The sequence below is a fragment of the Odocoileus virginianus genome, chromosome 5 (genome assembly GCF_023699985.2).
Source record: "Odocoileus virginianus isolate 20LAN1187 ecotype Illinois chromosome 5, Ovbor_1.2, whole genome shotgun sequence".
NCBI classification, from domain to species: domain Eukaryota; kingdom Metazoa; phylum Chordata; class Mammalia; order Artiodactyla; family Cervidae; genus Odocoileus; species Odocoileus virginianus.
Window position 1 is genome coordinate 69,990,067 of NC_069678.1, and position 16,427 is coordinate 70,006,493.

Here is a 16,427-nt window from a genome sequence, read left to right on the forward strand (position 1 = left end):
ATTGCTGTCATCAAAAAGAATAAATGGAGTTTTCAATGTTAAAAAAAAAAAAATCCATCACTGCATGATGAGGAAATGTAAGGGCTGATCTATGTTTTGAACCCGCTGAAGATGTGGTTTGTATTTTCGTCCACCTCCTGGCAGCAGTTAACTCCCAGGTTTATCCCCAGGACTTGCCTAGCATTGTTGACCCTATTCGTTGATGGTATGGGAAAAAGAGAAAAGCTTTTTATGATCTGTTTTGTCCAGAGAGCAAGAGTCAGATGGACACGATTTTCTTTTATTCACTCAGTGCTTTATAGCTTCTAACATACTTCCACTTATATCACCTCCTGTGAACTTCACAGGTAGTTTATCAAGCAATGTATAAACAATACTCAATTAGCCAAGCTACTTAACCTTGTCATTTTGCATTACAAAATTTCCCCCTTTGTTCTGACTCATATTAAGAGACCATATGGTTAGTAGGATGATAATTTAATAGTAAAATATTTTCTTGAAGAAAAGTCACTCCTGATTAGTAATAGCACAGACACATTATGGCCTCGTGGGATCCTGGGTGATACACGGGGGGCAGAGAGCTTTGGAATTGTAGAAACTTGGAGGATATTATTCATTCTTTATCATCCTTCATGGGAGGGAACCAAGTAATGTGGATCATGCCTAACTGAGAGATACTTTCATATCTCTCATATACCCCAATATATGTCATCATCTCTAGTCTCTTCCCAAGTCCACACCTGCCTATCACCGTGACACTGGCATCACCAAAGGGACAGGAATGACAGGATAGAGTATCAGATACTTTATCTTGTCTATCTTACTTTTTATTCTTTTGTTTTGGGGTCCTGCTATTCCATCATGTACCCCACCATCAAATAGTCCTAATCACCAAACTTTAGCTAGTGAGTAGAGGTAATTTATATTCTTTACTTTTATCTAAATCCTCACTCAAGGGTGGCTAAGCTGGCCCCAAAGAAAGATACCACCAAACCTTGAAATGTGATTTTTGATTCTTTCTTTGGACACACACAAAAAATACCTGAAAAATCATCATTTCGGCTCAAATCCATTTGGCTTTGTGGGAAAAAAAAAAATGTCCTATCCTAATGGGGATTCAGGATGAAGGCAGAATTAAATGTTACCTGTCTGACTTAGTCTGCTGACTTACGTAGGCTCTTACCTTAGGGCTTTAGCATCCATAGCCTGTTAATTTGTCTTAACACAAGTCTAGGGAAGACTGGTAGAGAGGGCTGAACGTTTAAGCCTGAAGTAGGGATGAGTGTGGGGCAAGGCACTCTGTATTAGTAGTGTTGATCTCTCCAAAGACTTGTTCAGTGTTTTGTGTGACTCAGGGAACAGAACCAAGACTTTGTGATAGAAGTTTCTAGGAAGCAGTTTCAGTTTATGAGGAAGAAGAGTTTCCCACAAGTCAGAGCTGTTCAGCCTCGAGATGGACCACCTTCTGCACAAGCGACTACACCATCCCTCGGAGGATTCAAGCAACAGTCATATGATGGAGATATTGTGGAAGGAAGTCAAGTAGAAGATGAGGTGTTGACCAAAGCTACATCTTGGTTGATTCCCCAGACTAGTTTTGATAGTCTGTTTCTCCTTTAAATCCATCCCTATTGGATGTAACTTATCTTCAGATAACTGGAGGTTTTTTCAGAACCTCCATTGGAGGTTGTGAGCATGAACAGTTTACTAAACTGTTGTCATTGCCCAGCAGGGACTCAACTGAATTTTGCAGAATAAGAGTCTCAGTTGTGTTTTGTCCTACTTATCAAAGAAGTGGAAAACTGGGTCTTTTTCATTTGGAATGACAAATTTTAGTTGTTTATCATGTCAGAAGTATTCCTGTTCAAGCTTGGCTGTGCTATTTTTTCAAAACCAAGAAAAGAAACATTAGCAGAACGTGACAATAGCTAGAATTTTAAAAATCCAAAAGCTGTCAAAAATGTTTTGATCCCAATTAAGGAGACCCTTTGCAGCAATTTACACCTTGTCTTGAATTTCAAAGGGGTTCTTGATCCCAATCCTTATGTGAATAAATTTTATTAGTAGTATGTTGCAGGAAATAAATCAATATCAAAAGCTGTCCATATGTTCAGATATCTAGGTATTGCTAATATATCAAAAGTATCAGTGAGAATGCAGAAAATGTCATAAATGAGCTCAGTTACTAGTAATAGTAGGAACAATAGCAAATTAGGAGCAGAAATGGTTTCATGTCAGTATGTTACTAGGTCCTCAAAGCAGACCAGTGGAAACCAATGCAGGAATGATGTCATCTTCATTTCACAAATAAGAAAACTGAAATTCTGGGATTATTCCTGATTTGACTGGAAACTCAAATCAGACCTTCCAATCCCAAATCCAATGTCTTTCCAAGGAAACTCACTAGCTTTCTTCTTTCCTCATTTACAGTTTTATTCTACCATATTATTAATTATGTGTGCCATTAAAAATCATAAATAATGTGGGAGCCTAAAGTTAAGTCTGTTTCTTGGGATAGAGGGTAGTGGTCTGATTCAACTTTTCAAGATAATACCACATTCTGTTGCCAGTCACAAATGGATTTTGCTTGTTCACTTAGTTTAGCTGACACTGATTTGTCACTATTATGTGCACCATTTTATGCATATTATATACATTACAGCAATTCTATGAAGTGCTATTATTAACACCATTTTACAGATGAGAACACTGAGGCCCAAACAATTTAATTATACAGTTCTCAAATGGCAGAGCTGAGATTCAAACCCAGGTAGTCTTGTCCAAAGTCCTTGGTGCTAGTAAGATACAACTAATAATTACATGTTTTTCTTAGTATTTGGACTCCTAAAACAGAAACATTATAAACTTGGTGGCTTATAAGCAACAAACATTTATTTCACAGTTCTAGAGGCAGTAAAGTCCAGGATCCTGATTTGGTATCTGGTGAGAGCCCACTTTCTCATAGATAGTGCCTTTTTGCTGTGTCCTCTCATGGTGGGAGAGGGGGAGGATGTTTTCTAGGCCTCTTTTATAAGGGCACTAATCCCTTGTCTCAGGGCTCCACCCTCATGACCTAATCACCTTCCAAAAGTCCCACCTTCTAATATTAATGCCATCAGAATTTCAGCATATGAAATTTGAGTGCACATAAATAGACCATAGCAATCTCAAAGTTTATAAATGATTTCCTTTTGTATGTATTAGAGCAGATTCAGTATTATCTCTGTTTTACTGTCATCGTTATTCATTTTCATTTCAATGAGCTTTCCTAGGGGTGGCGTTACCACTAGGACTGTCTCGTGGGTAGAATGTTGGCAGGGTAACCACTGGTTACCATGTGGTTAGGAAAGACTGCAGTGGATGCTTGTTCTGTGCTGCATGATGTTCTGTTTCCTGAGGATTCAAAGATGAAGAAGATGTGTCCTTGTCCCTGAGGTGTTCACAGTCTGGTGGTGAAACCAGACTCACGAAATGAACTGACACGTGCTGAGACACAGCTGTGAATGGAGTTGTCAGTACTCACGGGATGGAGATAGAGCTTTGCTTGAACTAATCAGGGAAGTTTTCACAGAAAATGGCACTGATTTAGCCATGGAGGAGTGAGTTGTCGAGGACCAGATAAGCAAGTGAGGGAAGAGAAAAACGTATTTCTAAATGCACAGATGTCTAAAGGAGAAACGTGTGTGTGCGCACACACATGTGTTCATTCTTTCCTTCAGGAAATATTTATTGAACACTTCTGTCAACACACAGGTTAACAAGGCTGTGTATTTTTGTTCATCACACTTATAAATCTGGTTAGCACTTGAAGTCCACATAGTAGGTGCTCAAGTACCTACGGCACAGAAAATAAAATGACTTAATGATTATGAATCAACACGTGTACGCAGAACAACTAGGGCATAACGGGAGAGGTGGAGAGTGGCCCAGGATTGAATATTATCACTCATAACAAAGGGGTAATGATGTTTTAAATGTAATGACTGCACTTACATTTCAGGACTGATTTAGTTACTTATTCTTCAGTGAAAACCAGATATTACCCTTGTTTGTATCTCATCAAAAGCAGGACTGTTCTGCCTTTATTTCTAACAGAATCTTTGGAATGGACTTGGGGAGAGCAGCTGATGTGGAGCAAAGGAAAGTGGTCCTCGGGAAGGAGACAGGGAGGAGGATGAAGGGGCTACAAAGCAGGATGCTGGGACCTGGGATACCCCTGTCACCCTGAGAACTGTTGAGGCAGCACACAGGACTCTCAGGGACTGGATATGATGATTAGCCTCTAAGCAAGACCACATGGTCTATAGCAGGTCTGTAGACAGGCTTTCGTGGTCCTGTCTCATTTGGCACCCAACAATTCTTGGAGGTTTTATTACCCTCCTTTTACGGGTGGAGCTTCCCTGTGGCTCAGACAGTAAAGAATCTGCCTGCAATGAAGAAGACCCAGGTTCAATCCCTGGGTTGGGAACATTCCCTGGAGAAGAGAATGGCTACCTACTCCAGTATTCTTGCCTGAAGGAGAATTCCATGGACAGAGGAGCCTGGCGGGCTACAGTCCATGGAGCTGGACATGACTGAGTGACTAAATCTTTTACAGATGAGTCATCTAAAATATAAGTAGAGTGTGTGGCTTGCCTGAGGTCACACTGAGTAGCAGAAATTTAGTTCAGATTCACATTTGGAACTCCTAAGCTTGTTCTGTTTCTTTTACCCCAGAGATTCTCCACTCGACTGGTTCCATAGCCATAAGGGCTGTTTTGGAACTTAATGTAGGCATTTCAGGTGTTCACAACTTTTGGGGAAGGGATTGCTGATATAAGAATTCACTAGAGGCAAGGGTGCTAGACATTCCACGATGTGCAAGACATTCACACACAATACAAACATTTCCTGCCTATATGACTTTAAATGTTTTACCACACTTTCATGTATGTGAAAAATTTATTTATAATTATCTGGATGTAAAACCCAACTCTACAAATAAAAATTTAATTTCATATTCATAATAGTGCATTTTCCAGAGTGCAACTAAACAAAAAGATGTGCTTTGTTTTGTTGGAAACTCATCAAGAGTTGGTCATCACTTTGGAAATCCACTCCCCCGTGATTGCTATTCATATTAAGTCTACAGTAGGGCACACCTCTATCAGTTGCATGTCTAGCTATCATGTTCACAGTTCAGTTCAGTCACTCAGACATGTCCTACTCTTTGCGACCTCATGGACCCCAGCGCACCAGGTCTCCCTGTCCATCACCAACTCCCGGAGTTGACTCAAACTCATGTCCATCGAGTCGGTGATGCCATCCAACCATCTCATCCTCTGTCTTCCTCTTCTCCTCCTGCCCTCAATCTTTCCCAGCATCAGGGTCTTTTCAAATGAGTCAGCTCTTCGCATCAGGTGGCCAGAGTATTGGAGTTTCAACTTCAACATCAGTTTTTCCAATGAACACCCAGGACTGATCTCCATTAGGATGGACTTGTTGGATCTCCTTCAAGCCCAAGGGACTCTCAGGAGTCTTCTCCAACACCACATTTCAAAAGCATCAATTCTTCAGTGCTCAGCTTTCTTTACAGTCCAACTCTCACATCCATACATGACCACTGGAAAAACCATAGACTTGACTAGATGGACCTTTGTTGGCAAAGTAATGTCTCTACTTTCTAATATGCTGTCTAGGTTGGTCATAAATTTCCTTCCAAGGAGTAAGAATCTTTTAATTTCATGGCTGCAGTCACCATCTGCAGTGATTTTGGAACCCCCAAAAAATGAAGTCAGCCACTGTTTCCACTATTTCACCATCTATTTGCCATGAAGTGATGGGACCAGATGCCATGATCTTAGTTTTCTGAATGTTGAGCTTTAAGCCAACTTTTTCACTCTCTTCTTTCACTTTCATCAAGAGGCTCTTTAGTTCCTCTTCACTTTCTGCCATTAGGGTGGTGTCATCTGCATATCTGAGGTTATTGATATTTCTCCTGGCAATCTTGATTCCAGCTTGTGCTTCCTCCAGCCCAGCATTTCTCATGATGTACTCTGCATAGAAGTTAAATAAGCAGGGTGACAGTATACAGCCTTGACGTACTCCTTTCCTATTTAGAACCAGTCTGTTGGTCCATGTCCAGTTCTAACTGTTGCTTCCTGACCTGCATACAGATTTCTCAAGAGGCAGATCAGGTGGTCTGGTATTCCCATCTCTTTCAGAATTTTCCATAGTTTATTGTGATCCACACAGTCAAAGGCTTTGGCATAGTCAATAAAACAGAAGTAGATGTTTTTATGGAACTCTATTGCTTTTTCAATGATCCAGCAGATGTTGGCAATTTGATATGTGATTCCTCTGCCTTTTCTAAAACCAGCTTGAACATCTGGAAGTTCACGGTTTATGTATTGCTGAAGCCTAGCTTGGAGAATTTTGAGCATTACTTTGCTAGCGTGTGAGATGAGTGCAATTTTGTGGTAGTTTGAGCATTCTTTGGCATTGCCTTTCTTTGGGATTGGAATGAAAACTGACCTTTTATCTGGACTTATTTGATTCTTCTTTAAAAATTTCAAATATAAAGGAAAGTTACTGTTCAGTTGCTAAGTTGTGTCTAATTCTTTGTGACCCCATGGACTGCAGCATACCAAGCTTCCCTGCCCTTCACTATCTCTCAGAGTCTGGTCAAGCTCATGTCCATTGAGTCAGTGATGGTTGAATGCTTTCTTAAACCAAAATCTATTCATTAATTATAAGAAGGCTCAGTGTCATTATGTTCTTCATTTGTAGTTGTAACTAAGCTTTTATATATAGAAACTCACATTTTTTTTAAATTTTATTTATTTATTTTTCCATTTATTTTTATTAGTTGGAGGCTAATTACTTTACATCATTACAGTAGTTTTTGTCATACATTGAAATGAATTAGCCATGGATTTACATGTATTCCCCATCCCGGTCCCCCCTCCCACCTCCCTCTCCACCCGATCCCTCTGGGTCTTCCCAGTGCACCAGGCCCGAGCACTTGTCTCATGCACCCAACCTGGGCTGGTGATCTGTTTCACCCTAGATAATATACATGTTTCAATGCTGTTCTCTTGAGACATCCCACCCTCGCCTTCTCCCACACAGTCCACAAGTCTGTTGTATACATCTGAGTCTCTTTTTCTGTTTTGCATATAGGGTTATCGTTACCATCTTTCTAAATTCCATATATATGTGTTAGTATACTGTAATGGTCTTTATCTTTCTGGCTTACTTCGCTCTGTGTAATGGGCTCCAGTTTCATCCATCTCATTAGAAGTGATTCAAATGAATTCTTTTTAATGGCTTAGTAATATTCCATGGTGTATATGTACCACAGCTTCCTCATCCATTCGTCTGCTGATGGGCATCTGGGTTGCTTCCATGTCCTGGCTATTATAAACAGTGCTGCGATGAACATTGGGGTGCACGTGTCTCTTTCAGATCTGGTTTCCTTGGTGTGAATGCCCAGAAGTGGGATTGCTGGGTCATATGGCAGTTCTATTTCCAGCTTTTTAAGAAATCTCCACACTGTTTTCCATAGTGGCTGTACTAATTTGCATTCCCACCAACAGTGTAAGAGGGTTCCCTTTTCTCCATACCCTCTCCAGCATTTATTGCTTGTAGACTTTTGGATAGCAGCCATCCTGACTGGCGTATAATGGTACCTCATTGTGGTTTTGATTTGCATTTCTCTGATAATGAGTGATGTTGAGCATCTTTTCATGTGTTTGTTAGCCATCTGTATGTCTTCCTTGGAGAAATGTCTGTTGAGTTCTTTGGCCCATTTTTTGATTGGGTCATTTATTTTTCTGGAGTTGGAAACTCACATTTTTTAATCAGAAATCATCTTATTTTATTTATCCTTTGTGTTTTAATTAGGACATTTTGATTTGCTTAAACTTTATATGTGTAGTTAGGTTATATAATCATTTCCAGACAATACAGTAAGATACAAAATACTGTTATATAAAAAGGAGGTTTTCGTCAGATAAGGTTAAGAATCCATGTATAGATCATGCTGCCATTTTCTTTGGTTCATTCATTTATTCATTCCACAAATACTTATTAAGGGAAAGGGACATTCTGCATGCTGGGTGGGGATGCACTAGCCTGGAACCTTTTCTTCAATAAACCTACAACCTAGGAGGTAAGACATATATAATTAAAAACTCAAAGCAAGAATAACAAGAGAAAAATGCCAAGTGATCATGAGAGTTCAAAAGAAGAAATTATTTCTTCCATCTGAAAAAAAAAAAAAAGATACAGAATGATTTAGGACCAGAGGGTTGACCCTTGAAGAATGGGCAGAGTTGGAAGTTGGAGACGTAAGAGGACCAGTGAGTGACCAGACAAAGGGAATTATGAGAAGTGTTTACTGAGGCCCTAGAATGAGAAAGCAATGAAGGAGGCCAGGTGTGGAGAAGAGAGATGGCCAGATATTCTGGATTGGAGGATGTGAGTTTGCTATCAATGAGATAAAACTGAGAAGGTAGGCAGGGCCCAGTTGTGAGAGCTGGAATGTAAGAGCAAAGAGCTTTGGTTGAATCAGGCCCATTACAACTCAGTTATTAATCAGTGTATTTTATGGCCCTGAAGCTGCACTAGTTATACAGAGAGGTAAGTACATGACTGTAAGGTCATCCTTGACCTGTAAGTTGCCTTTGTGCAAATCAGGGAAAAGTCCCTTTTTTTAAGGCTCACTGCCTGGGATGACTTTTGCTGGGAAATGATTATAATAATTATACATGTTTTTGATGACTGTTTGGTGACTAGCTCCCCATAGAGCTGTGCATCGCAACCCCTGTTCAGCGGCAGGTAGCAGATCTGGGAGTATCATCTGTGCGTGAGCAGAAAGCTGGGGGTCCCTTCTTGCCATTTCTTGTAGACACCATGCACTGCCCAGTTTTCAGGACTAGCTCAAGGAGACCCCTCCACTCTGAACATCCCTTTGCCCTTCATCACTCAGCGAATACCTCAAGGTCCAGTAATGTCAACAGCGCTAACAACAGCAACACAGGACAACAGTGACCACTTGTCAAGACTTTTCCTGGGCCAGGTACTTTATTAAACTAAGTGCTTTATGCATTTCATTCTCCAAGCAGGATCCATACTGGGTCTGTCTGAATCTACAGCCCACAGTCCTCACCACTGTGCTGATGGCAACAGAGAGTGGACAGAGTAGAAGGAACTGCCTTGGATCTGCTCATGCCCAGCTATGTGGTTATAAAGCAATGCTTTTATGAATGACTTCGTACCTCTTTTGCTCATCTGTAAGATGGGGATAATCAAAGCACCTATGTTTTAGGGCTGGTGCAAGATTAAATTTAATCACTTTTAATTTAATTTAGTCATTTAACTTGTGATTTAATTTAATCACTTAAGACTTAGAATTGTGCCTGTTACAGTAAAAAGCTCTAGTTATTAAATTATATTATTAGTTCTATTAATAATAGAATAGTAAGAACAATCTACTGTCCTCTCTCTGATATGGGCTTTCTTATGTCCTCCCCTCAGAATTAAGAAATCCTATCATATTCATCCTGCATCATCCTCTGCTCACCTTTATCATAGCACATGGTGGTCTGTATCAGAATGAGCTGACTCATGCTTCCATCAGGTTGCAGGCTCCATGAGGTACCTGGTCTCATTCATTGCTGTATCTGCAGGGTTTACAACAGGTCCTGGCAAGTGACAGAGATGCGAACGGCACATTGAAGGAAGAGAAAGGAGAGGCAGTCAGAGACAGATGGGATGAAAAAGGAAAGGAAGGAAGAGAAAGTAGTGAATAAGTAAACTTATAACAAAATACTGATTGTCTGGGCTGGATATTGGAGCCCAAGATACTGTGTGCCAAAGAGGCTAGTTTTGCCATGCAGGCAGTGAGCATGGAAAGAAAAATGTACGTGGTTCAGGGTTCCTCAGTCCTAGGATGTCAGATCTGAGTCACTCCCTGATGCTCACAAAACAGAAAGTGGAAAGCATCCTCTTCCCTCCCTCTTCTTCCTCACTTTACTTCCTTCCTCTTCGCTTTTTTCTCTTTCTGTCTCTACTATCTCTATACACTTTGCTCATTTGCTTCAATGTTCAGGCTCCCACAGCCTGACAGCTGCCCCAGATCCATTTTAATATCAAAGAGAATGAACATCTAAGGGGAAAAATTGGGCCTCTGTATGTTCAGTGTCTTGTTGGATGATATTGGATTTTAATTTATCACAATAAGAAATCAATTTATAGCTCAAAACCAACATATTTTTAGAAATTGGCCCTGTCAGGAAGCTGCCACTGTTAGATAATTTAGACAGGACAATTCATGACAGAGGAGAAAGGATGCTCACATTACTCTGGAAAGTGAGACCATGAATGTTGTCAAGCAGATTCGGTAAACTCAGAAATGTACTGTCTTTCCCTTAGTGAATCATTTTTATGAATTTTGGTCTTTAGGGAGATAAAGAGATCATATTTTCTGGGCTAGCTTGCTTTTACATGTTTGGTCTCATTTCATTCAACCCCCTAAGAACTCAGCTACATATTATTTTTCCCATTAAACAGATGGGGAAACTGAGATAGAGAAGTTAAGGAACTTACACAAGGCCAAGTGACCAAGAAATTAGAGGGCCAGGCACTAACTCTAGCCTGGCACGGTGGGCAGGCCCATGTTCTTGTCAGTCCCCAGCAGTGGTCTCTCTCTCCCTTTTTTTAAATTAAATTGGAGTTAAGTTGTCTTACAGTGTTGTATTGGTCTCTCCTGTGCCGCAATGTGAATGAGCTCTACACAGATGCACATCTTCTCTTTGTCACCACAGAATGTTGAGTAGGGCTCCCTGCGCTTTATAGTAGGATCTCATTAGTTACCTGCTTTTTACATAGTAGTGTATGTATGTGAATCCCAGTCTCCGAATTCATTCTACTTGCCCTTTCTCCCATTGGTATCCATGCGTTTGTTCTTTATGTTTGTGTCTCTATTTCTGCTTTTCACATACATTCATCTGTACCATTTTTCTAGATTCCACATATATGCATTAATATATGATATTTGATTTTTCCTCTTTCTGAGTTATTTTGCTGTGTATGACAGTCCCTAGCTCCATCCATGCCTCTGCAAATGGCATAATGTTGTTCCTCTTTATGGCTGAGTAATATTCCATTGTAAAAATGTGCCACATCTTCTTTATCTGTTTCTCTATTGATGGACATTTAGGTGCTTTTATACCTGGCTCTCATGTGTATTGAACCCTCTTACAGTGTTGGTGGGAATGTAAATTGATACAGCCACTATGGAGAACAATACCAAGGTTCCTTAAAAAACTAAAAATAGAACTACCATCAGTTCAATTCGGTTCAGTTGCCCAGTCATGTCCGACTCTTTGTGACCCCATGGACTGCAGCACGCCAGGCCTCCCTGTCCATCACCAACTCCCCGAGTTTACTCAAACTCATGTCCATCACGTTGGTGATGCCATCCAACCATCTCATCCTCTGTTGTCCCCTTCCACCTTCAGTCTTTGCCAGCATCAGGGTCTTTTCAAATGAGTCATTTCTTCCCATTAGGTGGCCAGAGTATTGGAGTTTCAGTTTCAGCATCAGTCCTTCCAATGAATATTCAGGACTAATTTCCTTTAGGATGGACTGATTAGATCTCCTTGCAGTCCAAGGGACTCTCAAGAATCTTTTCCAACACCACAGTTCAAAAGCATCAATTCTTCGGTGCTCACCTTTATAGTTCAACTCTCACATCCATGCATGATTACTGCAAAAACCATAGCCTTGACTAGACGGACTTTTGTTAACAAAGTAACATCTCTGCTTTCTAATATGCTGTCTAGGATGGTCATAACTTTTGTTCCAAGGAGCAAGCATCTTTTAATTTCATGGCTGCAGTCACCATCTTCAGTGATTTCGGAGTCCCCCAAAAATAAAATCTGCCACTGTTTCCACTGTTTCCCCATCTATTTGCCATGAAGTGATGGGACCAGATGCCATGATCTTAGTTTTCTGAATGTTGAGCTTTAAGCCAACTTTTTCACCCTCCTCTTTCACTTTCATCAAGAGGCTCTTTAGTTCTTCTTGGCTTTCTGCCATAATGGTGGTGTCATCTGCATATCTGAGGTTATTGATATTTCACGCAGCAGTCTTGTTTCCAGCTTGTGCTTCATCCAGCCCAGGGTTTCTCATGATGCACTCTCTATATAAATTAAATAAGCAGGGTGACAATATACAGCCTTGAGGTACTCCTTTCTTTATTTGGAACCAGTCTGTTGTTCCATGTCCAATTCTAACTGTTGCTTCCTGACCTGCATACAGATATCTCAAGAGGCAGGTCAGATGGCCTGGTATTCCCATCTCTTTCAGAATTTCCCACAGTTTATTGTGATCCACATAGTCAAAGACTTTGGTATAGTCAATAAAGTAGAAATAGGTGTTTTTCTGGAACTCTTGCTTTTTCAATGATCCAGCAGATGTTGGCAATTTGATCTGTGGTTCCTCTGCCTTTTCTAAAACCAGCTTGAATATCTGGAAGTTCACGGTTCATGTATTGCTGAAGCCTGGCTTGGAGAATTTTGAGCATTCCTTTACTAGTGTGTGAGATGAGTGCAATTTTGTGGTAGTTTGAGCATTCTTTGGCATTGCCTTTCTTTAGGATTGGAATGAAAACTGAACCTTTTCCAGTCCTGTGGCCACTGCTGAATTTTCCAAATGTGCTGGCATATTGAGTACAGCACTTTCACAGCATTACCTTTTAGGATTTGAAATAGCTCATCTGAAATTCCATTCCCTCCACTAGCTTTGTTCGTAGTGATGCTTCCTAAGGCCCACTTGACTTCACGTTCCAGGTTGTATGGCTCTAAATGAGTGATCACACCATTGTGGTTATCTGGGTCGTGAAGATCTATTTTGTACTGTTCTCCTGTGTATTCTTGCCACCTCTTCTTAATAACTTCTTCTGTTAGGTCCCTACCATTTCTGTCCTTTATTGAGCCCATCTTTGCATGAAATGTTCCCTTGGTATCTCTAATTTTCTTGAAGAGATCTCTAGTCTTTCCCTTTCTATTGTTTTCCTCTATTTCTTTGCATTGATCGCTGAGGAAGGCTTTCTTATCTCTCCTTGCTATTCTTTGTAACTCTACATTCACATGGGTGTGTCTTTCCTTTTCTCCTTTGCTTTTCACTTGTCTTCTTTTCACAGCTATTTGTAAGGCCTCCTCAGACAGCCAGTTTGCTTTTTTGCATTTCTTTTCCATGGGGATGGTCTTGATCCCTGTCTCCCGTACAATGTCACAAACCTCTGTCCATAGTTCATCAGGCACTCTGTCTGTCAGATCTAGTCCTTTAAATCTGTTTCTCACTTCCACTGTATAATCATAAGGGATTTGATTTAGGTCATACATGAATGATCTAGTGGTTTTCCCTACTTTCTTCAATTTACGTCTGAATTTGGCAATAAGGAGTTAATGGTTTTTGCCACAGTCACTCCCGGTATTTTTTTTTTTTTTTTTTTGCTGACTGTGTAGAGTTTCTCCATCTTCAGCTGCAAAGAATATAATCAGTCTGATTTCAGTATTGACCAACTGGTGATGTTCATGTGTAGAGTCTTCTGTTTTTGTGTTGAAAGAGAGTGTTTGCTATAACCAGTGGGTTCTCTTGGCAAAACTCCATTAGCCTTTGCCCTGCTTCATTCTGTACTCCAAGGCCAAATTTGCCTGTTACTCCTATCCTGGAGAAGGCAATGGCACCCCATTCCAGTGTTCTTGCCTGGAAAACCCCACGGATGGAGGAGCCTGGTGAGCTACAGTCCATGGGGTCACAAAGAGTCGGACACGACTGAGTGACTTCACTTCACTTCACTTCACTTCCAGACCATATGGCTCAGAGATCCTACTCCCGGGTATATACCCAGTGAAAACCATACTTGTGAAAGATACATGGACCCCAATGCTCATTGCAAAAGTATTTACAGTAGTTAGAACATGGAAGCACTCTCTTCTTTCCATGGGTGTAGTTAGGGCCTCTGGCAAGCAAGTGACCATTCATTTGTTCTCCAGGGGAGAGCTCTGCCTGCCTTTAGGACTATTGTTGTGCAGACCACCCCTGTGACTGAGTTTATCAGCTACCGTTTGGGCCTCTAAGAGATGTGTGAGGTGCTGGTCTCAAAGTGGCAGGTACCTAGATGTGCGGTATGACCTATGCTCCTCTGCCCACTCTTTGGTACTTTCCTCATCTGAAGACCGCGGTCATTCCTCAGACTTCTTCTTTAAGGACCAGGTAGTAAACTTCACAGCCTTATGGCCTCCTAACCATTTTCTTTGGCCGCTGTCATTTGAAGGCCCCCACAGATGGTATGTAGACAAATGAGCTTGGCGAGTTCCCATAAAACTTGCTTTGTGAAAATGAGTAGCTGGCCCACGAGCCATAAGCTGCTGGCTCTGCGCTTGATGGTTACTGTGGAGTCTTCTAATTTCCTCGTTCTCACCCCACGACAAGCCTTGCAGGAGCTCGGGGTGAGCACCAGCTGGAGATCTCTGGTTTCTCATCTCTGGGCCCTTGCTCTTTCTTTGGTGGCTTACTTTGGGGATGACACTGAAGATAAATATTCAGCTCTAGGAATCGTGTTAGTTCTACCCTTTGTGAAGCAATAATTGCCAGACCCTGTGCAACTGCTTCATATATATTTTTCTCGTGTAATTCTTACAGTCCAAGGGTTAGTTACTTGTTATCATTCCCATTTTACAGAGGAGGTGACTGATTACCCTTGAATTTTTATCCATTTATGGATTCAGCAAATGTTCATTGAGTATGTACTATGTGCGAAGTAGTATTCTCAGGGGTGTGCATACATTGATGAATAAAAGGAGGTTCTCTTGTGTTTACATTTTAATGCAGGGAGACATACAAGAAACAATAGATGCACATAAATAATATGCTTTGTTAGAAAGTAATGAGTGCTATGAAAAATGATTGAAGTACAGGGAGATTATGGCATTTCCCCACTGTACCTCCTTTGTCCTTGCAAAAAGGCCTATGACATACATGCCTTGTAAATCACAGGTATGAATGTGCTCTGGGAGCTTCCTTTAGTTTTGAGGGTCAGCTGAGTAATGGAAAAAGATACTTCTGAAAATTCTCATCCAAATTCCAGAGGCCGTTATACTTGATAAATCAGAGCTGTCCATTTGACTGTCTCTGCCTTTTTGTAGATGGCTGATTGCTTTATATGAGGTCTGCTATTTATTGTTTTTCTATCTTACATGCTTATTTTAAATTTTAATTTAGAACTCATTTTCCAAGACTGTTTCTCATTTATTTAATAGATACTTCTAATTTAATGAAGACACTCCTTTCAGGAGCTGTTTGTATTGAAATGGTGATGCTGTGATTAGCCCTGATCAGATGGTTCTCTCTGCTTGTCTCAAGTACTTCTCGGTGGCAGCCAGAGGTGGAGCAGCATTAATAATTCTGGGAACAGTAGAAAAATGCATGTCACAGAAAGTGAGACCCCAGGTCAAGGTAAAAGTGAAAGTGGTAGTCGCTCAGTCGTGTCCGACTCTTTGTGACCCCTGACTATAACCCACCAGGCTCTTCTGTCCATGGGATTTCCCAGGCAAGAATATTGGATGGGTTGCCATTTCCTTCTCCAGGGGATCTTCTCGACCTAGGGATCGAACCCCAACCTCCTGCATTACAGGCAGATTCTTTACCGTCTGAGCCACCAGGCAAGTCCCAAGTCAAAGTGAGAGCTGGTAAAATCCACCTCTCAGAGGAGAGACTCTGTCTGGGGAGATGTGCATGGTGGAACCTGGGGTCTGGATGACCCATGTCTGGGCTTGTTTTCAGAGGGCCTGAATTTGTATTGTCACTTGAGTTGTAATGATAAATACAACAGTGACAACAATAGTGATGATAATGATAGCCCTTACTAATGTCCCAGATCTTATTGTAAGTGCTTTATGCACATCTCATACTTTTATGAATCACTGAACCTCTTAGTGGCTCCATATTCTCCTCTAGAGTATGAAGGCATAAACTAACCACACTTTATAGCAGTCTTACCAAATGAGGCATTATCTCTGGTGTATACAGGATGGCGTTGCGTTTCAGAGACATGTAATGAGCTTCCAGGATATCTCGGCTAATGAGGACTGCCCTGTCCACCACACTATTTTGTACCACACTCGTTTGCTGACCACAACAGGGAAGCTAATGTGTGGTTGTATCTCATGTGGATGGTTAGGTATTACCTGGAATAAAACACTTCAGTGATATCCTGGCTAACTTTTTCATTGTTTGCTGTTTTTGTGCTATAGTTACAGACTACTTATTTGAGTATAAATATTTATATGTTGAGGCTAAAATTAAAAAATACATATTTAAAAAAAAATCTAGCATCATCAATGAGATGAATCTAATGCCCTCTCATTTTATGTCTT

At 40.8% G+C, this 16,427-nt stretch overlaps 1 protein-coding gene across 8 annotated transcripts in view; it reads left to right on the forward strand.

The window, feature by feature from the left end:
• Positions 1 to 16,427, forward strand: part of DAB1 (DAB adaptor protein 1) — a 1,301,090-nt gene that overhangs the window by 1,153,107 nt on the left and 131,556 nt on the right. The window lies entirely within an intron of this gene.